A 22,433-nucleotide genomic window follows, 5' to 3' on the forward strand; every position below is an offset into this window, starting at 1 on the left:
TTCCGATCAAAGCCGTTGGTGGTTACCGAGGGGGTGGGGTAAGGGGATGTGCAGGAGGAGGAGGAGGAGGAGGAGGAGGAGGAGGAGGAGGCCGGAGCCGTCAAAATTCTCCTCGACGATTGGAAAGAATCTTCGCGCCGACGACACGCGACTGCGCCACTCTCGCCGCGACCATGACATACTCGTCTCGGCGGACAATTGTTGCGTCAGCGGCCCAACATATCGTATCGTCCGTCCGCCTTCCTTGCGTTACGCGCCGGGGACGTCGAGAGGATCGTGCTACGCGCGAGTGAGTCGCCCGGTGGGGATACTCGGATGGTTTCCTATAGCTGGCTTCGTCAACAATGATGGGTCGATCGATGGGCTTGCCTCTCCCTCGACCTCCTCGGCCTTCTTCGCGCGTTAGGTTAGGTTCAAGGCCACTGCTGCGCGGCTCGTTTATTCCATGACGCTGTGACATTTCGATCGAATTACTTAAGAAGTTGAGCCGTGCGACGTTTAGAGCCTGCCGGCTAATAATGTTTATCGAAGGAAGTGACGAAGAAGGTGGATCATCGAGGATGTGGAAGAGACCCCTCGAGGAGTATTCTCTTTGGACCGATTTCCCATGGTGGCGTGGCTGTCGACGAGTTTAGATATAAAAAATAAAAAAAAAATAAAAAGGTGTTATCTCGTGCATTACGATTGCGTAATGGAGAGTCGCGATGCTCTATGCAATTATGTGGGAGGCTACGTACGCGACATACGTACAGAATTCCAACGATAGGAATTTGAAAATAAGGAATGAAATAATGAAAGATTGCAAAGTGTGACTTAACATTTTCTTCTTACTATCCTTCCGTCATTTTCTTTTCTCTCTCTCACTCTCTCTCTCTCTCTCTCTCTCTCTCTCTCTCTCTCTCTCTCTCTCTCCCTGTCTCTCCAATATCGAATAAATTCACGCAGGACTTTAAGCAATATTTTACCAAAGTTCTAGCATATATCTGTAATGAATTAATTGCTTACACTATGTTCCAGTATAAACAAACAAACAAGCAAGCAAGCAAGCAAAGCAACAAAAAAAAAAGAAAAAGAAAGAAAAAAGTGTTCTTTTAAAAAGAAATGTGATAACAATATATTATACTGCAGTAAGATAAGTATCGAGTTCAATAAATTTCATTGTAATCATTTCGCGGAGTAATGCTCATCTTATATATAGAGAAAATTGTCATTCCTGTAGATAAATAGAAAATACAAATATTAGAAAAATATTAAGCAATAAAAAAAGAATAATCAATTTCTTTTTTCTTTTTTTTTGTTGTCGTTGTTGTTGTTGGGGTTTTTTCTCTCTCTTTTTCCGTACTAGTCACGTTTCTAATTTATAACGACACTTGGTAAATAAGATATTTTTTTTTGATAAAAGTAAGCTGCCGATAAGTCGTAACTTTATCACTTGAGATTGAAAAACTTAATTAAGAAAATCGAGATTATTCAATACTACAAAAACAAAAATAGGCCAACAATAAACTCTATTAATATTTAAATCATATAACTGGGCTAATTCAATTATATTATTATTGTTCTTGCAAAGATAAGCATATTGACAATTTGTAATATAATTTTTCATTTTCTTACAATAATTATATTATTTCGAATACCTACTTCGACTGTTTTTACTTGTTTTCGAAGAATCTTTGGTTCATCGTAGCCAAGTACATGGTTGGTAAAGCCAATCGGAGGTCTTGAATTATAATACATTTTCGTTTTTTTGTCTTAGCCAACAGTTTAGTAGATTGTTGGTTTATTGTTTCTTCTATTCTTTTAATTGATTCGCACAGAATTCTCAATTGATTTGTTTTATTGTCGTAAAATGTCTCCTTTTGAAATAGCGGAGCTTAATCAGTCCTATGAAAATAAAAACAAAAATAAACAATTCATTAAAATGAATTTATTTGCCGTGACAGGTGCATCTCTGCGTACATAATAAAAAAATAATAAAGATGCAGTTACAATCACTCAAGAAGGGACACGAACGCTGTTTTAATACATATTTAAATTATTTAAAATTGTTATATTTATTATATATTATATTGTCTTATATTATCTTTAGTCATGATGAAGTAGAGCATGTTCATATTTATATTCGATATTGATATTTACATTAATAATGGTAACTTTTTCTAATTATCAACAGTATCACGTGTATCGAGTGGTGCGGATGTAATTAACACGATACATCACATATCCGACAATATATGTTATTTTAAGTTGTTTAGATGAAATTATTTCAATTTAAGAACATAATTTGCCAGAATTTGTACAGCATATCTTATAAAGTTTCAGTTTTTAATTTTTCTAAAAATCATGAATTAGTTCAACGCCATTCGTCGTCCATCAATATTACTACTACTACTACTACTACTACTACTACTACTACTACTACTACTACTACTACTACTACTACTACTACTACTACTACTACTACTACTACTACTACTACTACTACTACTACTACTACTACTACTACTACTACTACTACTACTACTACTACTACTACTACTACTACTACTACTACTACTACTACTACTACTACTACTACTACTACTACTACTACTACTACTACTACTACTACTACTACTACTACTACTACTACTACTACTACTACTACTACTACTACTACTACTACTACTACTACTACTACTACTACTACTACTACTACTACTACTACTACTACTACTACTACTACTACTACTACTACTACTACTACTACTACTACTACTACTACTACTACTACTACTACTACTACTACTACTACTACTACTACTACTACTACTACTACTACTACTACTACTACTACTACTACTACTACTACTACTACTACTACTACTACTACTACTACTACTACTACTACTACTACTACTACTACTACTACTACTACTACGATTATTATCATTATAATTATATCTATTCTTATTAATATTATTAATATTATTTGTAACTACTATTCATTTGTCGGATTATAGCTAAAGAAAATTGAAAATTCTATAGAAAAATTTAAAATAATTAAAAAAATTATGCCAATATAATGTACTTTAAATAAAGACATTATAGGCGATAAAAATATTAATTAATTAATTAATAATATAAATAACACGCATAGCGGGAATAACTGCTGCACATTTGAATTTCAGTTCGTAAAATTAATATTTTTTATTATTTCTAAGAAAAAGTATTATAAATATTTAACTAATATGTAATGCATTGTATTTATATAAGAATTATAAAGTAATATTATATGTATATTTAATTTACTTGTATGAGAAATTATAAAAAGTTATACAGATAAAAATCGAGTGACCTAGATTACCATACTACAGAATATTATTCTTTTACAGTGTATGTGAGTAGTATAATTGAGTATGTTTGCAGTTTAATAATATTCTGCTCTATCTCTCTCTCTCTCTCTCTCTCTCTCTCTCTCTCTCTCTCTCTCTCTTAATAAATAAGTAAATGTTATTTCAACAATAACTCAATATTATTATTTAAAATATTGGTACAAAGATAAACATCTTTATTATTTTAAATTTAATATTAGCGAAGAATTTATTTTCATTTGCAAATATGTATTTTGTATTTAATTTTTAGATTTAGAGCTACCGAACGAGAATATGTAAGAATAATAAATGTACGAAAAGCAACGCTAGACCAATTCTGAAACAACAGATAATTTTATGAGACAGTATCCGCTGTCTTTATTATACAATCGTAGTTTTTATATAATACTTATTGATTTTCGAGGCTTGTAAGTGAAATACTAATCGCGTTAAACTTTTAAAATTGATATAATTCTTTAATATTCAAAAGCACATTATTACGTTCTGAGCCTTTTTTTTTATAAATTTAATAATCATTATTAATTAGGATAACTATTGCCTAGTATAGTAATTATAATGTAATAAAAGTAATAATAGTAATAATAATAATAATAATAATAATAATAATAAATAAATTAATTAATAAAAAAAAAACAAACAAATAATCATCGTATGCCCGATTGTAACGAGAATTGTAAAGGGAAAATGATTTATTTCCTTTGCATTGTAAATTCCGCATCTTTTCAAGCTTTAAGGAATATATTTGCTTATAAACACAATAACATATTGATATACATAATGTTAGATCTACAATTGCTAGATGTCACAATATGTCAATGAACTCATATAAATCGACAATATTCACATGTAATGTCGCAACGATTAAAAAATTATTTATAAATTTTAACTTCGGCACCAAGAGCTAACGTCCTTTTAATTAATAACAATAATACACATCACCTCTACCATAGAACATGGACATTACACACTTTGCATTGTGCTAATAATGTGCTAGTAGTAAGATTGAAAAATCTAATATCACACGTTCATTAAAACATTATCGAATCGACTTTTTAATATTTCTTTTCACCACGATTGGCACTCACAATTCCAACTATAAATATAAAAAATTTATAGCTCCAGTCGAGAATGGCGGAAAAAATGGCTTCGAAATTCCTTGGTACCGAACAAATTGCCGCAGGCTCGAATCACAAAGTCAATAACCATTTTGAATAATAAAGGCTGCAGCCACCCAGCGAACCACAAGTCTAAAACTCATCCAAAGCATTTCCACGCACACATCTAAAGCCCCCCCCCCCCCCCAACCCCACGCGCGCCCTTGAAACGCCACTGGAATTCAATATACAAACGACCGTGAAAATCGCGAGGTGCGCCGACACCTTATTGATTCGCGCTCGTGGCCTTGTTCCTGCCTACCAGCTCCAGAACAACGACACGCGCGCTGTTCCACGCCCCACGTGCACGCGCATCTTTAAGTGCTAATGAAACTTACACGACGACAAGGCCCTGGTGGTGAGATCGTCTAGCACTCGGCTGCCGATCGACGCAACGCATTTCGCCAAATCACGCAGCAGACGGTTGCACACGCGGCGATCCAGTGAACGTCATCGTCTACGACGGCATCACACTCCGATCGGCTTGATCACGCGGGAACTTGTTGAACGACTGAATGTCGCCGGTGCTCGATGGGACCTGCGCCGGAACTCGTGGCTTTCCCTCGTTTAACACGACGGTCGTGGTGGTGGGGAGGGAGAGCGAAGGAGAGGGCGATAACGATTGCTGTAAGGGGGCCGTGGGTCGTGAATCGGTCTCTACCGATGTCACTTACCTCGCCACGACGATTAATCACGTTGAGCCGATGTTTCGAATGGTGGGAAATCCGAGGAACTTTTCGGCTCCTCGTCATCGTACGCCTACTGCCGCCACACCACGACGACTATCACAGCGCGAAGATCGAGTCGCGGGTTTTTTTTTTTTTTTTTTTCTGCCCTCCCTGGCCGTATCAATTCAACGATGTGCATACTCGCACGTGCTTGTGTGCGCGCGCGTGTAAATGTACGGTAGAGGAGAATCTCAAGATACCCGTTACCTTTGACATTCGTAATACTTTTCTTAAATACAATGGGTACATTCACACTTTGTAACGTTCATGAGACAATATTATGTGACGTGGTGCATAATACCCTGTGGGTATGATAATATTTGGTAAACATAGATTATCGACTAGTGTTGTCAGCTGGTGGGATTGTCACGTGAAAACTAATTACAATTTCTCTGTCTAAGAGGGGAAGAGAAAAGGAAGTTAAAAATATGTCTTTCAATTGAAAATTTCCCTTTAAAACCGCGCCCAGTGTATATTTGAAAACCAGCTGATTAATCATACAGCCCGAAATGGTCTTCCACGCACGAGTTTCCTAATATAGGATCTCGATATATATACATAAGTGAGCTCGCGCGCGCGCGCGTTGGTGAATTTGTGCCTGTAGTCGGGTTGACTATTTTTACTGATGCCGACTGATGGTGAATTCCCTTGGAAAAACTTTACGCGACTCTTTCGTGCTGCTTTCAATAGTCACGTCGTTTTGTCCGTAACATTTTTACTTAATTATTAAGTTTTTTTTTTGTTTTTTTTTTTGTTTTTTGATGGAAAAATTGTTTGAGCAATTAATAATTAATTTTATTAATTGTTCGGAAGAACAGTTTTCACATAATTTTTTTTCAACATCAATAGTTTACAGTACGGTAAGATTATCTAACCGAAATATAAATTATATCAATCAAGCACATACTTTTAATTAATTAATCTCATTAATTGTGTGAGACAGGATATAAGTAAATAGGAATTTATTTAATAAATATAGATATAAGAATTTGCACTAACACTGCCATTTAAATAACTTACTCGCGTTTAATTTCCTATATTAATTAACGCGCCAAACACTTACGTTATTTTTATAATATTATAATAATATAATATTATAAAATTATACATTTTAATATTATTTTACCAAGCAATCAATTTAATGTCACTTAATTGGAAATAATTTAAATAAAAATTTTAAACGACTTATTTTTAAGGATAATTAAGAAAATTGTAAAATTCAAAAGCAGCCAAAAAGTAAGTTTTTATATATATATATTTTTTTTTTTTTTATTTATTTATTTATTTATTTATTTTTTATTTTTTATTTTTTTTTGATCCCGTCAGTCACAATAAAAAAAAAAGAAAGAAAAAAAAAGAAAGAAAAAAAAGAACAAAAAAAAAAATAAGACATAATAAAGTAACTAGAATTAATTTTCTTTAATATTTATCGATCAATCTTACAATCTACAAGCTCTCACAGGTAAATTTATCTTAAAAAATGAAACGTTACGTACACGCTTTGTACATAATTCACACTCGTGCCTCGAGTCTTATGTAAAGCGAATACTCGGTAATTGGAGTATAATCAGGTATCATATGTTTTTAACGACCGAATTAATCATGCAAAAAATTGTAGACTACATATTTACCTCTTGGCTCTTAATAGAGTGCTTTTGACCTTCGGAATAAATACACGATTTGTCTCGGCGAAGAGCAAAACAATGTTGTTTTGTGCGAGCAAAGCCTTGCCTCTCGCATGAAGCAAGATAAGTGAAAATAATTTCACAAACGCGGCAACGACAAAGCGCGCTCGACTCGAAACTTATCTTCGGGATTACAATTGTCATGAAATTGAGTGAATAACGAGACATTCAATGCCACGTATCGCGGCACCATATCGTTAATTTTAAGCGCAGCATGAACCATTAACGCTCTCCTCTACGTTTTCTCGCTAATCGTGTGATTCGCTTGAGTGACGCGTGAACCGTTTGTTGTTCTAATGATTAACAAGCTGTGCACTAATTGTGAAATTGGTAAATTTAATCTTCAAGCGCATGGAGACGTTCATGGACATTGGATTTTCGAAAATTCTTTGGACAGCGTCGATTTTTAATTGCTTAAATTTACAAATTTTCCATCACACTGTATACTCACTTATTTATTTAGCCAACTTTGGCTACGAATTTTCGCGTATCATTCACCAAATTCTTACGGATGAAACGATCTTTTACTCTACTAATATTTAACACACACGACTCGTTATTAAAACAGTGTTATTCAACTTGTTTTTCTTTGTCTTTTTTTTTTAATAAATAAATAAATACTATGGAAGTGCGAAGACTGAAAAGGTTTGGCTCATAGCCAAATTAACTCTCTCTCTCCCCCCCCCCCCCCCCATGCGCCCCCACAATACGCCCCCCCCAACACACTATTTATTACAAATAAACTATCGCATTATTCACGCGCTATTAAGAGAACTAATTATTTTTAATCTCAGTCCACTCTCAATTAAGCTGGCATCTTACGAAAACTATCTTTTCTACGCTCTCAGTCGCCTGAGACCTTTGCTTAAAAAACTTAAAAAACTCCTCGAGCATAAAGCAAAGGACGCCGGTACTCAATTTACAGGCAGATATAGGTTTCCCTCGGCGCCAAATGCTCGCCAAGTCCTCGGATTGGTACTTCACGTAATGCATTCGATCGCGACAGCGCGAGAGCTTTATGTAAGCCACTGGTAAAGAGCAGAGAAAAATTATTTTGCATTGGCGAGTGAGTGTCCTTTATATCCAGGATTTCACGGAGTAATGAGTTCGTCCGTGTGGCTGGGACGTAGTGCGTATTACTATCAGATTGGCTGGATTATTTAGATGTTGAATTACGTGAGTGCCATGTGTGATTTAAATTGTCTATCAATAATATAACAATTTGCCAAAGAACAATACTCATGTTTGAATAAACTGTGGATGTATTGTATATGCTCGCACGTTGAAGGGAAACACAATGTTTTATTATTGTTTTATTGCAATAATGGACAATTCAATCTAGTCAATTTAAGCTGGAAATTTCGTCGATCTTTATAATCTTTTGTTTGTTTGTTTGTTTGTTTGTTTGTGTGTGTGTGTGTGTGTGTGCGTGTGTGTGTGTGTTTGTGTTTGTTTGTGCGCGCGCGCGCGTGTCTTTTAATAGCTTTAAACTCAAATTTCTATTTAAATTGTGCTCAAAAGCATATTAGGCATTTTATTTAGATAAAAATAAATTACTAATTAAATTCAATCGGATTAAATAGCTTGAAATGGTAAAATTAATGGATAATATAAATTGATGACACGACGAATAATTAATCAAACAATAATAATCCATTTAATAATTCTTCAAATTAAATTCGAATTAAAAAGTATTGTAGATATTAAAACCTAAGCATTCTTATATCATAGAAATATGAGATGTGATTGGAAAATTAATAATGTCATGTAGCGGTAAAATATGTTTGAATAATTTCTTATCTGTTTTATCAATCGGATTATTTTTTGATTTTGAAACATATAAAAAGTATAAAACGGTAAGGTTAAATATTGTTGTATTTTCAATACAGATGAAAACGAAAAAAATCTAACTAAGCGTAAAGTACTTAAATTATACAATTGACGAACACTGGTAAACATTGGCTTTACGATTATTCTAAAAGTTTTCATTATAAAATTTTATTGAAATTTTATAGATTAAAATTGTTATGTCCTTTTTAATATACTTTCAAGCACATTAGTCACCGTTGTAAAGATAAAAAAGAAAAAAATATGAAATTTATGAGTAAGTGACAAGGTGTTCTTTGTGCGGAAAAGATATATATTTTTCAATGAAACAGAAAAGAGTTAAGTTGACTAATAATAGAACCAAGGGGAATGAACTGTAACTTCGGTGGAAATATCTTCGTAAAAAAGTTTTTAGGATTTCCGCAATTTAATCGTAATTGAAATCGCATTGAAAAACATTAAATAGTTATTATAATTCTCAGATCATCTCGAGACGTTAAAATTATTATTGCCTTTCGTTGATAAAATATTTGCAATAAGCTGGATAATTTTATAAATACAATTTTTATAATAACTTTTTCATCGCGGTCGGTATTTTCAAGCGACGTTTTCCAAGCTTTGTATTTCAAAAATAGTATAACTTTTTTCATCATTACAAATTGCATATTAAAAAATAAGATGATAATATAATAAATTCGAACTACTCGAATAAATAAATTTGTTGCATTCATTTTGTGCACTTTAAACTATTTGGAAATTACAATTATATATGAATTTTTAAAGTTGCGTGAAAGAATTTCAGTATAATAAATTTTCCTCAACCTTGCAATTGCACAATATACCTCATACTTTGTAATACACTCTAAAATATTATAACTGAATTGCGTCGTAATAATGTGTTTTTTTTTCTCTTCTTGTCTCTCTCTCTCTCTCTCTTTTTTTTTTTTTTTTTTATTATTATAAAACCTTCACAAATTCTAGTAAAATTAAGCTTACAATTTTCTTGCAATGCATGCGTTGAATGGTGCGAAGTACATGAAAAATCATGATAAAAGTAATTAAGTCACTTGAAGTAGACAAATTATAAAGATATTTAAATAAAAAATAAAATAAAATATATTTTTATATTTGTCAAAAACTTTACCCACAACATTTCTTCAATAATTTAATTCATATTCATATTAAATCGATATATCATTTGTAATAATTTTATTTAAACGTTCTCACAGAGTATCCATTATATAAAGGGAAATTATTAGAAAATTTCAAATGAAATTGCAAAGATTAAACGTGAGACTTGTGCATTGAAACGAGTTCAGAAATTTCATTTAACTTTCAATGAAAAATGTGGTCTTTCAATTTATTCACTAAAAGTCTATTGGCCTGTCTCTTTTGCGTGGCAATATCTACCTACGCAGTTTTACATCGACCGCCGACGTTTCTGGTGGCATTTTTAATCTTTTCAATCTGCAAAACAAAGATCATCTTGTATTAAATATTGAAAATATTTTATATTTTCCATTGACACTTGGCACTGCTTAACCAAAACTGTCAAGTCGATAAATTATTTAACGTGGAAAGCAGAAAATGTATCTTTCTTATTCTATATTCTTTTATCAATTTCAATCTTAAATATTTAAAGCCCGAAGACACAATCAATCATTAACCATCCATAAGTACTTTGTATTTTTTTTTTTTTTTTTTTTTTTTTTTTTTTTTTTTGTTTTTTTTAATGCGATCAATATATAATTATGATTATGTAAACGGTACAAGTATTTCAAGTATTATAGCAACGATCGATTTTGCATTTTTTTTTTTTTTTATTATGCATTTATGATCTTTTGTAGATTGCCATCGATGTACTTTTAAGTAAGTTAAGAGACATTAATTAATAATGTTGTAGCTTCCATTCGCTATTATCCTCTATCAAAATTCATTAGATGAATATTTTTGAAAGCCCCGTATCCGCATGCGTTTATATTCTCAATACTGAATGCTAAAATGAAAAATGACAAATCCCATTCACTCGCTATATAAATATTGTATCGTTCCTGTTATTAAAAATCATAGTTACCGGGAGAGCCATTAGTACTGCGCTTTAAATTATTCACCATAAGTAATATTAATGTGCCGTATTCTAGAAAAGTCACGAACGACCTTGTGAAAAAAAAAAACAGGAATGCACATATTATCGCTGTCAAAGGCATTGAGTGGAGTTAAAGCTCATCTCTCTATGATATTATATATCGATATCGATCGAGGCGAATCACGGAGAGTAACTGCCCAGCAATCGCACATGAAAATCACTGGACCATCACTCGATCAATCCCAATAAGCAGCAAGTCGCCTCTCGAGAGATACCTCGGCGAATACCAAATAACCAAGTGACGAGCGATAATATGGAGTTGGTATTAGAAGCCGTTGATAAGTCTTCGGAAACTCGAGCCTCTCACGTCGATCCGACGACGAGTCGTTAAAAATACTAAAATACTCCTCCGCATCGAAGTCGGTGCTGGCTGGCGCGAGTCCATCAGCTTTGACGGATCATCACCTTTGTTGATTCTGGTAGTGGAGAGACGCGCAGATGCCGTCGTCGGATCGGTCGCGAGAGGAATTTATTTCTGTCGGGCTTGTGAATCGCCATTTTTCATGGTGACCTAAGCGCTCGTGATTACGCTTTCGAGTTCCTCGATCAAGGTAGCGCCGTGTCCGATGGCGCCGAGCGATTTAGACGCTTTCGGTCACCGATGTCCGAGGTGACGAATTCGTAAACGTCTTCTGGCGTGCATTTCGTTAGAGATTTCCAATTAATTTTGAAAACTCGTTCTTCGTGCTCGCTTTGGCTTGGTTCGAGCTAAGAACATTTCCATAAACGATAGTTACTTAGTTTGCATCCTCTATTGTTGCTGGTTCAATGACCGATAATCTTTGGAGTATCGTAGCCTTAAGATACAAGCCATTGTTAATCGAATTCGCCATCTCATGTTGCTCGTTATAGAGTGCAAAAGGAGGTAAAAAAAAAAATAAATTATGCCATTAAGTAATGTTCAAATAATAATAATAATAATAATAATAATAGATTTACATTTGAATGTAAGGTAAAGAAATGGATAATTGGATGGCTATGCATTAACGCACTAATACATATCCATTACATTGTACTATCCATATTCGTAGAGTGTAAGTTGCTTTGAAATTGTCGAAAAATTACGACGATATAAAACATCTATGGCCGAGTATAAGAATAAAGTCGATGCATTATACGATGATTAGTATTGCAGTGTTGAACGCATAGAAACACGTTTTATAAATTTTGGCACCATATTGCATATAAATCTGTAGACTTTATGATTTAAGCATCATAGAAGAGAATTTTATACACTGATAATTCAACCTCAGCAAGCATATTCGTCATAATTATGCAACTGTAATGGTAGGTGTGACAATTGTTTCTATGTGCTTTTTCAAGTATGCGAGGTAGGGGTAAGTCCGAAAAAAAAAAAAAAAAAAATTCCAATAATTTAGCGGTTTAATTTTGTTATTAGAAATGTATGAGGAATGGATTATATTCAGAATTCAAATTATCATTTTCGTTTAATTATTTTATTTAAGATTTATCGACTTTGATGAATTATTATAATTCTCCTTAAGGAGCTTAAATTCAAATCAAAATATCATTAAATTATTGCACAAAATATATACAAGAGAAATATGGAGAAAATAAGCATTAAAGGAAGTTGATATAGTATACTTTATATTTGCCAATAACGATATTCAAATATTTTTTCTCTACAACATTAACATTACTTCCGATACCTGTATGAAATATTATTGACAGTCGGTAATTTTGCAATAATTAACAAAGCCCTTCTCAACGACGACATTGATTTGTCAGGAATTGATGCATTTTTACCCTTCACGCACAACTTCAATTACGGTATAAATTGTATCTCGAGTCGGTATTAGATTATCCGTTCTTCTAATCACGTGCTTATTTTACCCATTAAAAGACAAAATATAGATAAGATATAAAACTTAAGAGTCCGTCATACTTTCGAGCAGAATAAAATTCAAAAATAATTATAATCCTGATAAAATCGAACGCTTAATTGTTTAGATTGGGGTCCTATGATTGATAAAAGGACATTCCAAAAACATCGGCATTTCGATTGTCGTATTGAAAAAAAAAAAGAAAAAGAAAAATAAACAGTGGAATAGATTATTAATACGTCTAGATGCTTTTATGGCGCAAAATGAAAGCACAATTTATGCTCGAATAAACAATCTATTGTACGCACCTTTTTAATTTCAGAGTAATGCTTTTCTCTCAACATTACGCTTTATTTATTGCTCTGGGATATTTTCCACTGCCGAGAGATTGAGCTTAGGAGCGAGAATTTTTCTTAGTAAAACGTTTTAACTAACGAGTTGAGGCACAAGTACTTTAGATGCTCGCGCGAGTGTCGAGTGAGACGTCGAGGAGCTTTTAAAGCTCTTGAGATTATGACAGCTGTGGTGATACGTAAGCCGTTTAGAGATTCGTTGATACGCAGTGAGAAAGTTATTGGCTCTTTCTTCAAGTGTAAGAGTATAGAGAATACATCGGATAGAAATTCGTTTATTAAATAATTGATTAAACGTACTCTTAATTTCCAAGGATATCCTCATGTTTTATGAAGCATTTTAGAATAAAAGATGAATTGCTATTGATTGTATTAATTAATTAATTTCTTATTATTATTAAATAAGCGTAAATAAGTATTTTTCGAGATAGCGGTGTAACATTTTTTCATTAGTTATTGATATATGAAAATTTTTTATTTTTACAATTAGCTAGCTCACATTAGTGCAAGAATTACTTAAATTCATTCGCCAGCTTTATTTTAAATATATACATGAGAATCGTTTATTTAGCTACTTCAACAATTGGTTAAAATAAGGTAAATTAAAAATTACCGATAAGTTTATCATAAAATTTTAACTAATTGTTACAAAATTCTATTTTCTCGATGGATGATTGGAATTTCTTTTAAATAGATTTTAAATAGTTCTATAAAGTTTAATTTTTGAAATGAGGTTTCAGGTTTTTCTGACATTGTTCTTGTTTTGAAATATCACAATAAATTCAAATTCATGTAATATAGAACAAGGTTTTGTTACAAATTTTATAAAATAACGTACATTTCACTATCTATAATAATTCTATATAAGAATATAATAATCTATAATTATTTCAATAATAAGTATGTCTATTTACAAAACTGTCTTACCATTGTTAAAAACTCGCATATTCTTTATTGAATCAAGTAGTAAAGTAATTGGAAACAATGGTAAATTCAGATATTAAAATGATTGGAAATACTTCATTATATATATATAATAACGATATTTATAAGTACTGGCGTAATTGTAAAATGATTTCTTATATTAAAGGAAGTACAGACGTTGTGAACAAGCATGTAATGAATAGAGATAATGCAGTCTTGAGAATGTCCTTGACTAGATAGTGAAAGTCTCCGATATAAAAATGTCCTTCAGTTATTGGTCAGTTGTTTGTCTATATGTTTTGAAGATTTGCCATGAGCATCATTAGAAATAGAATGACTTGCAATTTATCAAAAAAAAAAAAAAAAAAAAAAAAAAAAAAAGTCTATTATTAAATAATTTTGATTGAATAAGCCAAAAAAAAAAAAGTAATGTAAAGATTATTTTTTCATCAATGTAATAAATACGTATGACGACATCTTATTAGCTTAAATTTTTTTTTTTTTTTTTTTTTTTTTTTTTTTTTTTATTATTTATTTAACATTTATCATGACATTTTACCAGTAATTATTGAAGTATATTAATTTTTATATCTAATATAGTGCTAATTTGATGAAAAATAACTGAATACTTAAGTAATGTAGGAATTACCTTATTGTGTTCTTACTTATTGCTTTTACAGTTTTTAAACAACATGGTTTGCATTTTAATTTTATACCTATGGACAAATAGTGTGACCTGCGCATATCAATTTTTTCATTTGCTCAAGTTTGCAGACTCCATTACCTTATTAACATGAAATGCCACTTTGCTGAAGCACGTTTTGAGTATATTATAATTGTATTTTCAGGCAAATAGGTCGGAATGATGATTAGAATAAAGGGAATTCACGACAATGTAAATATATATTCATGTATTTTAAAATTCCTACACAAAAGACTTACATGAAAATAAAATAGAAATCGACATGTAGAAAGAAGCTCTTCAACTATTATTCCTTTTCTTATTATTTATCAATATTATAATAATTACTTTGTTGAACGTTCGATCAAGTCGTATCGTTTAAATATTTTCTCATATATATATATATATATATATATATATATATATATATATATTTGTATAATAGTTAAGATATAGGATAATAACTTCTATTAGAACATAATTTTCTGCAGTGTTTATTCAGTTGTATTATATATAATTTTTGCTAACGACTTACAAACTGTAAACATAACAATTCTTAAAATCAATATCATTAGTTGTGTTGAAAATAAATATTATCGGCATTATTGTAAGTAATATAGTCTTAAAAATGAGACATATTGTAAAATTAAAAAATTGTTGTAACATATTCAATTTGAACATTTCAAGGTTACAATTTATAATTAAAAATTTTTTTTTTTTTTTTTTTTTTTTTTTTTTTATAAAATTATTATAATCAATCAATGTTAATTGCCTAATTGTAGGATAATATGTATATGCAGGTAAATTTCATTAGTACATAGTTTAAAATCACAAATACACTTAAATGATAATTAACAATAGGCGTTCCTTTACGATTAATATTACATTCATTTTAACAGATATTTAGAATTTTTCAGTAAAAAGGTTCGATGCATGAATCTTTGTTTCCTTTTATCTTTTTTTTTTTTTTTTAATCATAGATTTTAATTCACTCACGTACACAGTTGTTTGTATTGGATGTGCTAATAATTATATCCTTGCATATTCAAGATAAATGTCTCTGAGCCGGTTTTACACGTTGACTATTAAAGCTTTTACTAATGCAGCGTGTTTTAGTTCAAGGTTTGCAGAATCGAGCTTCTATAGACATAAATTTTCATCTTCAATCTGTTTTCCCTTTTCTTTATGCTTTTAATAATACAATCTTTTATTGACAAGTTGAAAGTAATTATATTGAATATTCCAATAATTTACAAATTAACCGAAACTCTGCTATAGACTTAGTTAACGTATAAATGAAGGAAAAAGCTTTATTCAATGAATTGTTAGTAAAGCAATCGGACATTAAATCAAAATTTATTTTACTTGAAATTTTTCGTACATTTCAGGCACTGTGTTTGGCAGAAATAACTCTCATTACGATTTGATGGTAAAAATAAATATGAGAGTGATCGATTTTATATGAATTTAAGTTAAAAGAATAATTGGCTAAAAATGATGTACACTGGATAAATTGCTAAATACTCGTATGAAAAATTATTATTATTATTATAAACAAAAGGTTGTGCTTAATAAACGACAGGATTCTAAATTTCATTAAAATTATATATATTGAATTTATATACTTAACGATCAATATCTAATTGTATTTCATATATTTAGAAATATTGAAAACTTTTGGTTAACGTTCTTTGCATCTAAAAAAAAAATAGATAGTAGATACTTTTGAATATTTATATCTCCGAGATGAATTTTGAAACTTCGATATTGAAATTTCCTTGCTTACTATGCTCTCGTTTATTATATTTCTTTCGTCAGCTGTAATTAAAACATTAAATTTATATTACGACAGTTTAATTATATTTATAAATATTATTATTAAATTATTAATAATAAAATATTAATAAATAAATATGATTAATTAAAAAATATATTTATTAAATAAGTTAATTATTATATTTTTGGTATCAAAATATTTTACACAATGGTTACACAATAATTATTTCCATAAACATATTAATTAAGTTTACAGATAGGTTATACAGATACGCGACGAATGGCAAAATAGATTGAAAATAAAACACATTGGGCAAATTTGTTTTTATCGATGACTTTATTAAATTTATTATACATACGGTGCTTGTACATCTTCATAAAATGTGTCAATGGTTATAATAAAAATAAAAAAGACTTGTGTAATTTTTTTGTCTCACTCTGGCTCTCAGGCATTTAATACTCGAATAGAGTATATATAAATGTATCATATATTAATTCTATGAAATAATTACGCTTTCGATGATTAACTGTATTGTACAACTGAATATAATTTATAAACAATAAATACATTTATTCAGAATAGAACATCGTGTTGGTACGTAATACAATAAATATAATTCATAGCGTTTTTCCACATAAAGTCACCTTTCATCACAGTGAAAAAGACCTTTATTTTTAACTATTAGAGGATAAAATTTCTTAAATATTAATATTCATATATATATATATATATATATATATATTTTTTTTTTTTTTTTAATTCGTTGATTAATTTTCTTTTTACACATAGAAATGTCAATTTATTTTTCTTTTCATAATACGTTTTATCAATAGCCTTTTTCCCTGTGGGATTATCGAACGATTAATTTCATATAATTCACTCGAATTTCGTTAATATATAACAAACGGTAAGTTAAAACAAATTGATTATAATATGGAAAGTGTCAATTCTTATTTAAAACGAATTTATTCGATTGTGGTGATACTGAAGAAGTGAAACGAAAATGAAAATGGGAGGGGAGGGGGGAATAGAACGTATGTAAAAATTACATAAGCGATTGTTTGAAAGACGTTGTTGAGCTTTAAAAAACGACCTTTATACACGCCCATTATATTGTCTCGAATGACAAAAAGAAAAAAAAAAGAAAAGAAGGGAAAGGTGTGGTATGTTACAATGTTTTCTTTTCCTTTTAATAGAATATGATAGAACTAGAAATACATATGGGAGCGATGAATTTTTTTCAGTTTTTATGACTCTTTTTTTTTCTTTTTCTTTTTTTAATTATGTATAATGGCTGTATTTCATTCATTTTAACGAGAGAATATTAAGGTATGATAAGAAATTTAATTACCTTATCATTTAAACATTTGAACTAGTAAATATTATTTATTTCACAACGCAATGAATAAAATTATATTAATTAAAGTAATAGAGTAATAGACGCTTTCCTTTATGCAATACTTATCACAGATAACATAAATTAACAAATACTATTTAATCCATACCTTAAAGATAATCTAGAAATTTGGATAAACAATACAAATCAAAATGCCCATGATTATTTTCTAACAATTTTTTTATATTCATTTTATTTGTAATAGCGTTTCAATCTTTTATAATGTATTTTGTATTTTTATATTTGTATTTAAATAATTGTGGTCGTATTAAAATCTGAAAATTCGACATAAACGGTATATTAAAAAATTTGTTATTTTATGAGCTTTGAACAAAACAATGTTTTGTTGGCGCCAAGTAAGATATAAACGAATAATCTTAGCACTTAATTATAAAGTACAGTCGTTGTGAAAATGTCTGTATGTTAAAATGAGATAGTAATCGTCTTGTAAGATAAAAAAATTTAAAGCAATAAAAGCGCGCGCGCGCGCACACACACACACACACACGCAAAATGTATGTGCTGAGAAGTTAATAATTGCTTTGTTTATTGTACTAGTAATATCTTAAACGAGTTCGGTAATTGTGTAACAAAGATCTTTAAGATATCTTTATTTGGCAGATAAGAAATAAGAAATCAAATGTTCTTTTAGTATTTCCTTGTTGGTTGTTTTAGGTAGTCTAAACATGTTAATATGATGATATTTACAATTCAAGAAATAATAACATTATGAATTAGAAGATAAAACAGGATTTTGTTTATAGTCAAACCGACCTACGATTAAATAATCATAGCAATAACATTTTTTGCCTAATTTAAATTTTGTAGCATTTTGTAATTTACAAAAATTTCGCCTCGTGCTTATGAGACTGCAGGTAGTCGTTTATGCTTTAACAAAGAGATTAGTTCGCGGCTATAGATAAATAGAAAAATTAATTAATAATTGAGCATGATTCTAATATCATGAGTAACTAATACCATGAGTCACTCGCTCTTCTAGTAAATACAATAGGAGAAAATACGATACGAATAGCAATTAGAAATACGGCGTTTAGATGTAATTATAAGTAATGAAAGCAATTTATCTCTATGATTCAAAAGTTAATTTTCTTGCAAAACGTTTACGCGGAATTTCGCTGAAAAAGAACAAAATTTTAATGTCGCTTTCGAGTTGATGGAAAAATTGCTCATAATCTTTCAATATTTAACACGAATGACATTTGGGCTAATAATAATCAATATTTACACGATAATCAAATACACAAGATAATCAAATCACCTAGGATACTTTAAGCCGAATTATTTATGCAAGACGACATTTTATGGTAGAATACGTAGATCTAGGATTCGTACATTTAATTAAAATATTCTCAGTGAGAAATCTTAGGTAGAATTAGATAGATTGCGCGTTCTGTTAGAATAATTTATTTTTTAATGACTAGTACAATAACTCAGAAACGAAGGAGCTAATTTCGTTGAAGCCTGTTAAGTTTATTTACAGGTCATTCTATTCTTGTTCATACTATTATGGGGTTGAGCTCGGAGCTGTAATTCTTGTATAAAAATAAAAGTTTATTACTGAAATTAACAAGCTTTCTAAAACTAACATTTTTTCATTTTAATTTAATTATTCGCATCCTGATAGATTTCTTCAACTAAATTTGAACTTCGATATACATACAGTAATTAATAGATCGTTATTTGGGGTTTATGTACTGCATGGCTTATTTATAAAATTGCAGTTGATAATTTGTAGAATATTAATAGTATATAGAATCAATAAAGAATTTTGTTATATGATTCACGATAATTTAAACGCCTACTAGCCCATAATAAGTAAAAAAGTGTCTTATTTAACTTATTTAATTGCTTTATTATTTCAAATTTTATTCGAATATTAGTTTCATCTTAAGTTATTTAGAGTTCATAGAATTTTAAGTGCACTCACATCATATTTTTTAGATTCAGTGCATTAGAGGTTTCCGTTAATTATTACATATTGAATTATATTTTAATGACAATAAGCAATATCCATCTCCGACTGTAATAAAACAAATAAAACATTGAAATCAACATTGACTAATCATTGTGAATTAAGTTGAGAATCCATTTCCATAGGGTTCATAATAACGAATTTTAATAATCATTATATTTTTATAATTGACCTTAAGATGATGTAAGTAGTCGATAAATTCTCAATATTATGGTTTATAATTAGCGTACAGCGTTAATTGTAAGAAATGTCGAATTTTCAGATTTTAACATTAACATACTTATTCGGTAGTGTATAGCATCATATAAGCGAAACACTTTATTCTTTTATTATCCCATAATTTCCATCTCTTTATAATTTGTTTTTATATTTAGGCCTGTGTGCACGTACAATGAGCAAACGCGTATTCGCGTCTCCATAAAGTGGATGAGTCCATTTTATTTTATTATCAAATGGATCCATTCGTTTCTTATGCATATATTAATTGCTACTTTATCGTTATTTATTTATTCTTATAAATATTATAAGTTGTCGTACGAAAAAAAAGGGTACAATACCGATGTTAATTATCGTCTAAGCAGTAGACTTGAATTATCCAGGCCATTACAAAAAAGTAAATTCGATAAATTTTGTTTTAACATATGCATCAATTTGTATTAGGATGAGATTATTATTATTATTATTATTATTATTATTATTATTATTATTATTATAGTTGCTTTCTTTTTGTTTTTGCACGTTGCCGATTCTTTATCTTAATGTCTCTTTAGAGCTTATGGAAATATATGAGCTCAAACAATATTTGAGCAGATAATTGTTATATCGTTATTCAGTTGTCATTGGGGGGGGGGAGCCATGGATTATAATTTTTACAATAAACTCTTTCAAAATTATATCCTTTGAAGAGGATGATAAGCGAATGAATTGAATTTTTATCTCATATCAATGAATATACAAGAGTTTGCTCATGATACACATTTTTGTTTTATAATTTGATAATTTTTTAACTTGTATCAAACAATCAAAGAGTCGACTTTATTATATATAATAATAACTTACTAACGATTGGGAACATTAACAATTTTTTAATTTTTATTTAATTTTTATCGAATTTTACAATATTTAAATTTGTAATATAATATAATTTTGCTATAAAAAAAAAAAAAAAAAAAAAAAAAAAAAAAAAAACAAACAAACAAACTTTCTTAACGAAAGAATTGATTTGCATTATTTAATTATAAATATGTATCATTGCAGTTTATGTGCATTTTCCCTTATTTTTTTTTTTTTTTTTTTTTTTTTTTTTTTCTTCCTTTTTTTTTTTTTTTTTTTTTTTGTATCTACTACCTTTTCACCTTTTGAGAATTTAAGAATATCATATAAATATTAATGTATAATAGTATTAGTATAAAAAAAAAGAGCATATTTTATCTGAAAGTTACCGATAGAGTTTTATAATAATATAAGTGCATATCGTTGTACTATCGACGAATAAAATTTTTAGTTCTAATAAATAAGCTTTAATAGATTTATGGTATAAAAGTAAAGAGCAAAGCGATGAAAAATAATAAATAATAAATAATCCATTAAAATTTGAAAGTAGTTTTTAAATTCTTAAATTCTCATTTCGATAATGAGAGAAATTGTGGCGGCCTGGATTTGCACGGTTGTTGTAGCCAGCGATGAAACCGAAAAAGGAAGTAAAATGAATGGGCTACAAAAACTTTTGGTGAAAGTACTCTTTCAATGAAGTCAATGCCTTAAATGAGCTTGGTTAGGCCATACAAAAAAATAATCAAAATCTGTATGACAAAATGAAACGCAAGTTTCATTTATTACTTAACTTATCGATTATATACACATTTTGGGGTTTTTATGTTATCACTTATTTTATAAGAGACTTATTATCTAATAAAGATAAGTATACACGAGCATGCGTACACGTGTAAAATTATGTGTATTATACGCCAGCGTAACACATTTCACTTGTATTATACTTTGTATTATAATTTTATCATTTGGCAATCGCTCTATCTGTATGAAAAGGATAATCGTCGTATGAATCGTTCAGTTTGTACTTGCATTCCAATTTTCAATTGCTTGAAAATGTTTTTTTAATTGCAAATAAACGCGTAAGTCAATATAAGTAATTGTATTTAACGCGGTAAATGTAATAATACAAAACTAATATATATATATATTGCTATGTTATAGAAATTAATATGACTTTCTTTCATATTATCAAGCTAAAGAATAGTAAAATATAAATTTTTAACGATATACATTTTTACAATTAAATGCCATGAATTGTCCAATAATCTCACCACGAATATAAAGCTAATACTGACATAATTCTCGATTACCTCATTGGTATCTCTTAAAAAACGAATAAAGACAACTATGCCTAATCGCGTAAGCAACAATAATCATTTTGCTATGTACTCAACGCTACGTTGAGTATCAACTTTTTATGATTCATTACAAAATGTCTCGTACGATAACAAGCACAGGATATTATCAATAATTTCATTAAAGGTATGTAATATTTGA

The sequence above is a fragment of the Ceratosolen solmsi genome, unplaced genomic scaffold (genome assembly GCF_000503995.2).
Source record: "Ceratosolen solmsi marchali unplaced genomic scaffold, CerSol_1.0 scaffold11, whole genome shotgun sequence".
In the NCBI taxonomy this organism is placed as follows: Eukaryota; Metazoa; Arthropoda; class Insecta; order Hymenoptera; family Agaonidae; genus Ceratosolen; species Ceratosolen solmsi.